Source organism: Ursus maritimus, unplaced genomic scaffold (assembly GCF_017311325.1).
Source record: "Ursus maritimus isolate PB19 unplaced genomic scaffold, ASM1731132v1 scaffold_12, whole genome shotgun sequence".
Classification (NCBI taxonomy): Eukaryota; Metazoa; Chordata; class Mammalia; order Carnivora; family Ursidae; genus Ursus; species Ursus maritimus.
Window position 1 is genome coordinate 35,950,368 of NW_024423564.1, and position 7,240 is coordinate 35,957,607.

The following is a 7,240-nucleotide window of genomic DNA, read 5'->3' on the forward strand; positions in this document are numbered from 1 at the left end:
GCTTGGCTGAAGTGACAGATCAGGACCACTTCCGAAATTTTTGGCTTGAGTATTCGAACGGATGAAATGAAGAAGACTGTAACCTGTCAGAGGTAGTCAAGTACATAAGACAGAATGGTTGTGAGGCTGCCCATGGCTACAAGCAGGGTATATATGTTGATGAAGTTAGGAAACACCAGCCGGCTCCACTGGACTCTCCTAGACTGGGCCATGATGAGGCATGTACAGAACTGAAAGAGAGAAGATCCACAACCTAGCCAGAGCTTCCCGAGCAACGACCATCTCTTTGGCACTCATTGTTACTGTCTGTAAATGAGAGGTTTAGCCAGATTAATAACGTTAAATTTACTTCAGGTTCTGGACGGCTTTTAGGAACCTAATGACCACTAATGACTCTCCAGGAAAATACCTCACATCCATTCAAAATTTCTACCCGGAGACCTAAGGACTTGGCCACTAAATATCATCAAAGATTCCTCCAGTTTGAGATGCATGATTCCATACAATATCAAAATAAGCCCCAAATCACACAAAACAACACATGCCTACTGCAGTGTGGTAGACAGCTGGCAGCCCAATTGGCTCACGCATGTGCACTTTGTAGCTGTAACGTCAGGGACATTCAGTTTCTTGTTCACTGCATACTGGGAGAGAGAATCAAGATCACAGGTGAGTTTTTCACTGCCTCTGACTGGGGATGACACATGTCCCTTCTAATCATTTATTATTTAGCCAGATTTAATCATCGGGCACCTGGCCCCTAACTGCAAATGGGACAGAAGACAGAAGAAAGTATGTTTGGTAGGTATTATATTCTTTCATATATGCTTTCTCCTTACACAGATGTTTCCCTAGCTCATGTAGAAACTTTTGGTTACATAAGTGTAGACTGAATTTAAATAATGGAACACTATGAAACTGTCAGAATATCTGTAAAGATCTCTAAGGCATAAAATTATGTGAAAAAGCAAAGTACAAAACAGTGTGGATACTATGCTGCCACTTATGTAAGAAAGAAGAAAATGAGAATTTATGTTTGTATCCGTTTGCACGTGCATAGAAAATCTCTAAAGGATAAACTGAAGAAGCTAGCAGAAGTGATTACCTGGTTATGGTGAAAAGGATCATGGATGGGAAAGATAGGTGAGAGAGTGAAACCTTTTACTGGCTATCTTTTTGCACTATTTTGATTTTTGACCTATATGATTATATTGCCAAGTCAAACTATTAAGAGTTAATTTAAAAAAAAAAGTGGGGAATAAGAAACCATGTTCTCACCCTACATCTGATCCTCTTATTTTCAGCGGTGGAGGGTATCAAGACATGAATGGCTAATTCCAGAGTACTTTTAAGGAAAGACAGTATCCGATGGAGTAGGATGTTAATGCATCACCAAATAGCTCAAGCATGGCTTCATTACAGTGTAGTGTGCATCATGTCCTGTGTTATTGCTTACTTAACAAAGCTCACTCCATTGCATGGATTAACCAAGATAAAGTAGCTAAATATTGCCTGAGATTTCCTGTCTGTAGATAAGGCTTCCATTTGTCAGGATAGGAAGTAAAACGAAGCAATAGACTGGTAGATTTCCTGCTCGTTTAATTGCAATGCTAATATATAAACCTATAAGAATTTTGAGCCATAGTTTGATATGGCTTTAATCTTACAAAATTACAGACCTGCATGAGCAAAGTTTCCCAAGAGAAATAATTTCTCTTGATAATTTAATTTTGTATACTATTCCAATTTGATATGCATGAAACTCATTATCGTGGTACTATTTTTATTATTAATGGCTTATAGTTTTCAAAGTAAAAACAATATAAAATTGTAGTAAAGAGAATAAGATGTTGAATTAGACAGATATGGATTAAACCCCTACCTCCACTAGTTGTGTTCCTAGGAGCTTTTTGCTTACTCTTTCAGAGTTTTCATTTCTCCATCTGTAAACTGAGAATAACATTAACTACTCTATGTGGTTGTTGTGAGAATTGGGTTAGGTATTTAAAATACCTAGCACAACATCTGACATAAGAAAGCATGCTCTGTAACTGGTTGCTACTATTAGTATTACACCTTGGCCAACTAATCACAATTTAGTAAAATTTATTTGAAGTTATTGCTACAAGAAAATTCAGAAATGAGGCCGATATTACTTCTCTTTCCCCAAAGTTATGGTGAGACTTTCAGGGTAGATGACAAGTTCCTTTATTCCTCCTATAATCTGCGAAGTTAAAAGGAGTTGCAAGCTACGCAAAAGCCTGCTACAGTGACATGAGGTACACTCAAAAGCGTGGACTGGAGACTCGAGAAAATAATTGACATCTGGAAAATGTGGATTGTGGTTCAGATTAATTGAGATATTTTTGGAAATACACTTATCACATTGCAAGGCCTTGTTAAATAAAAGTTCTCATTTGCATTTTACGGTGGTGAGAGGACAGATAATTGAGACCATTAAGTCAAACCATGACTCTAAAAGAGTCTGTCATTTAGGAAATGATACATATTTGGGGGAAGTTAGTAGGGAGCAAAAATATTTGAATAATGTGCCATTATAGTTCAATTTTACCATATTATTAAACTTTAGTATTTTGTTTCCTAAAATCTTTCCTCAAAGTTTTGAGCTCTATATTATTTTAAACATGTTTCTTCTTCATTTTTAAGCCCAGTGTTTCTCAAGGGAAATTTAATTTGTATGTTTCTGATTCTTTTACACTTAACTCATCCAAAAGTTATTTTGTAAGAATTCTTTGATGTCCAGAAAGCCTTATCATTTTCTTATAATATATTCAAGATTTTTTCCCTTAGAAAATGGAAATCATGTCTTGCTTAAAGTAAATAAACTAAAACACCCAATTTGGGGAGAGGTATAAAGTCCTCCCCCCGCCCTTATTTCCTTTCTCTTTACAAGCTTTCTCTGTTAGTATCTTGGCTTCCAGCAAGGATCATTCTAATTCAGGAAGGAACTGGAGAGTTTAACCTTCCTTAAGTCAGTAAACTCAATAAATATTTTTTGTTACCTCTGATGTATGGAGAAATATGCAAGTTTCTATGGGTGATAGCAATGAAAATGATACAGAAAAATAAAATACAGTGCATAGTCTCATGGAGTTTATATTCTAGTGGTAGAGATAGGTATATATTAAAGGAATTATAATATTTGGCTGAATAAAACACTCCGAAAGAGGTAAAAGCAAAGTTTTGTATAAATAGTACAAGAATTGTGAATTGAATCTGAGGAACTGAGGAAATATTTTCACATAATAGGTGAAATTTAAGCCAGCCTTATTAGAATTTCAGAGATGATTAGAATTTCAGTAAGTGAAGAAGCTGGGGAAGATGGCCCTCTCTCAAAACCACTTGGGCATGACATAGGAGGTAAAGCCAAAACATGCAGCACTTGAAAACACAAACAAGGAAAGGACCTGAATGTCCTTGAGGAGAACAAGTAATACAAATGCAGCTTGGGCTTTAGAAAGACAAAGCTGATGAAAGTATCAAGGGTAAGGAAGAGATGAGGGTGTCAGAAGTTTCAGAGACCAAGTCTACTTGCAATTACTTCAGTAGTTTGAGCAACGGTCAAAGAAGACATGAACTATTGTAGGAGGAAAGAAAAGATGAGGAACAAAGAAGGAAGAATCAATTATGATTCCTGGATTTTTAGTTAAGGTGTACATTAGTTAGAATATAAGACAAACTGACTCCAAAAAACTAACCTTAAATAAATAAATAAATAAATAAATAAATAATAAAAGGAAAGGAAAGAAACCTAAAACCAGGGCAGTTCAAAAAGAGAGAATTTTATTTTCTTCTTAAGTAATAGTACAGAAGTAGGGGCATGATCCAGGACCGAAAGTTAACTACTCTACAAGGTCATGCACATGGTTGTTGAGATAGTGAAAGCTGGCTCTTAACCACCCCTTCAATCCAGTCTTTGGAAAGAGGAAGTTGAAAGCAAGCAGCTTGCTGTCAGAGAAGTGTCCCTGCAACTGTATGCATTGCATCTATTCATATTCCATTAACCATATGACTACAAGAGAATTTTCTATTCAGAATCTAAAACTTGGCAGAGTTTCAGAGTTCAAGAGATTGTTTCCCTATGTCTTATACTTATATCACTAGTAGTGTTTGAAATTATTTTGGGTGCTATAAAGAATTAGGCTATAGATCCCATGGATGGCAAGGTGAAGGGGGACAAAAAGGATGGGAGGAAATGAGATACAAGACCAGATAAGGCAGTTTATTTTTCTTGGTTTGAGAACAGTGGCTTAGTCCTGTATGAAGGCTCTCAAGCTAAATCATCACCCAGCCACAGGTGTCTAATGCTAGACTGGACCAGTAGAGGCAAGGATCCACAAGGATCCTATATAAACATCAGACTCGTTCATCTTATTTACCAACACTGATTTTAAGAATTGTGTAGCTATTGGCTTAATGCCTATCACCTGCAAAATATCATAAGCTCCAGGGGGGCAGGGAATTTATTTTTTTGTTCAATACTGAATTATCCCAGTATTTAGGGAAGTACCTGATATATTTTAGGAGCTAGATATACATACACATTTTTTTAATTTATATCTTTAAAAATGTCAAACCTAAGGAAAAACTGAGAGTAGTACAATAAATGTAAATGTTCACTAATTGTTAACATTTGCCGTATTTGCATATTTTTTCTCTCTTCATCCTGAATCCACTGAAAGTAAATTGCAGATGTTCTAACACTATAATTAATTCAGGAAGGAAGGAAAGAAAGAAAGGAAGGAACAAAGACATACCTGCTAGCTATCCTTTTAATTCCTTTACTTTTAAATTTAACAAACCTTTGTATTTTACCTTTACTACCAGGATAACTTAGTCAAAATCATTTCTTGTTTGTTCATAGATACATTTTACAAGATAAACTGAAGTCATTTACATGAGTGATATTTCTGAAAATTCTACAAAAAAGTTTCAGGATCACTTAAGAAGCTATTATAAACAAATGAATCTTAAAATTAAATTTTGTGTTTAAATGGATGCATTTTACCCAAAGAATAATTGTTTGTTAAACAAGAAGAGAAAAGGGGAAAAAAAGGCCGAAACTGTGATGATCTAGCTTTTCTTCACTTTGAGCTGAGAAACAGTCTTTCCTGGGTGCTTTTGCTTTACTTTGAGAAGGGTGATTTAAAAATTGAGGTATTAATAAACAGAGCTATGAAAAAAAATCTTCATCAGAAGGTTCAGCANNNCCTTAAGAATTTCTCTGTGCTAGAGAAATAGGCTAATAACATTTTGATGGCATTCACAGATGATTCTAGAGGAAGTGATAAAACATCAGGAAATTCAGGAGAATACTATAATTAGACTTTAAGAAATTGGTAGTGGGGAAAAAAAATCAAAGGACTCATAAAAGCACAAAACTGATGGTAGGAAAATAAATCTATAGTTGGGTTCTTCAAAGGTGTAAAGAATACTGTCATTCACACAGGACCTACTAACTCCCCAGGGAACCAGATCTAGTCAATGGTAAGATAGAGATAAAAGCTTAAATTCATCTGACTACTTTTTTCTCTACCCTAACATACAGCAAGGAAAATACTTAAAGAACCAAAGGGGAAGTACTGTGTTGGGAAGGCTTAAATATTCTCCCCTCAGATTAAATGAAACTATGATATTATATATGAATATTCAGTATCAGAATGTTGGCCAACAGATTTGTTGATGGACTGCTACTTGCCTTATTTACACTCAGGGCTCAAAAGTTTCATATACCTCCATATCTATATCTGTATCTATATCTATACATATGAATTGCATATCCATGTTTTAGCTTTTTAGTTGTTCGATACTATCCTCATAGTAATCCTACAAAGGAAGTAAAGAAACTACTAGCATTACCATTTCAAGACAAAGTAACTGAGAAACATCAAGATTAAATGATTCATCCAATGTCACGCAGTTGGTTAGGGCTGCTGAGAAGACCATCCTAACCCACTGGCCACCCCCTTTTATTAAGTACTTTGTTAATTAGGGATTCGGAATTTTCAAGATCTTTCTTACTAGCATTAATGGAGAGACTAATTAAGTTCAATTAAGATGACAACTACCTTTCTAAGGTGGCAGCAAGAGCAGAGAGGGTGCTACTAAGGCCTCGGGGACACTGAGAGCATACAAAGTGGTGGGGTGCTGCCTGCCCCCAAGTGCCACACTCCACCCCGGATCACATGCAAGTCTTCGCACCTAATCACGTTGTCACCAAACCTGATTCTGGTACCTTGTGTCTCACCTGAAGAAGATGAAGAAGTCTTCAGGGTAAATTGTCTACTTTGGACAGGTGTTCAAAAAATCCCGCTTGCAGTGAAGAACTTCGGCATCTGGCTGCTCTATGACCCCGAAGCGGCACTCACAACACATAGCGGGAGTAACAGGACCTGACCACTGTGGGTGCTGTCACCCAATGCTATCGAGACATGGGTGCCCAGCACTACATACCAGGGCCCGCTAGATCCAAATCATGAAGGTGGAGGAGACTGCAGCCAGAAAGTGCTTCCCCCTGGCAGTTAAGCAGTTCCGACTCCGAGATCAAGTTTCGCTACCCCACTGGATCCTGTGTCACTAGCACAAGACACACTTCACCACCAAGAGACCCAACACCTTCCTTTAGTCCCCAGGTCTGACCAAATAAACTCCTTGGGAAAACCAAAAAATAATAAAATAAAATAAAATAAAATAAAATAAAATAAAATAAAATAAAAATAATATAAAAATGAAACAAACATCGAGAGAGTGGAGGTGTGCCTACAATCACTCAGGGTTATTACAAAGATCTTAACTGTCATCTTGGATGAACTTTCTTCGTATTTTTAGAGTCTCTTTAAAAATTTGATGGAATACACAGTCCCTATTTTCAGAAAATAAATTAAATAAATAAATAAAACAAAGCAAAACTGAAAGAAAAAAAAAAAAAAAGACCAGGAAATAAAAAGTTGGGGCAGATACAGAAGGGCCAGTGTATTCACTATAGGTTAAGAAACCCTGGTCGGGGGAACACGGGATTGAAGCACTGCACTAGCTTTGGAACATAGTAAGAACTGAAAGACTAATAGATGACAGAGTGCTACAGATGAATTCACAATGAGTCACAAAGGAAAAGGAGACCAATGGCAAGGATGTAGAAGAACCTGGGCCAGAAATATGATATTCCTTCAGTAGCATGACTTAGATAACAATCTGTATCACTCCCTTGGCTCCCCATTTC

The 7,240-nt window shown here is 36.6% G+C and overlaps 1 pseudogene; it reads left to right on the forward strand.

Moving 5' to 3' along the window:
* The first annotated feature begins 220 nt into the window (after positions 1–220).
* Positions 221–6,646, forward strand: LOC103663114 (annotated as a pseudogene).
* Positions 6,647–7,240: the final 594 nt, after the last annotated feature.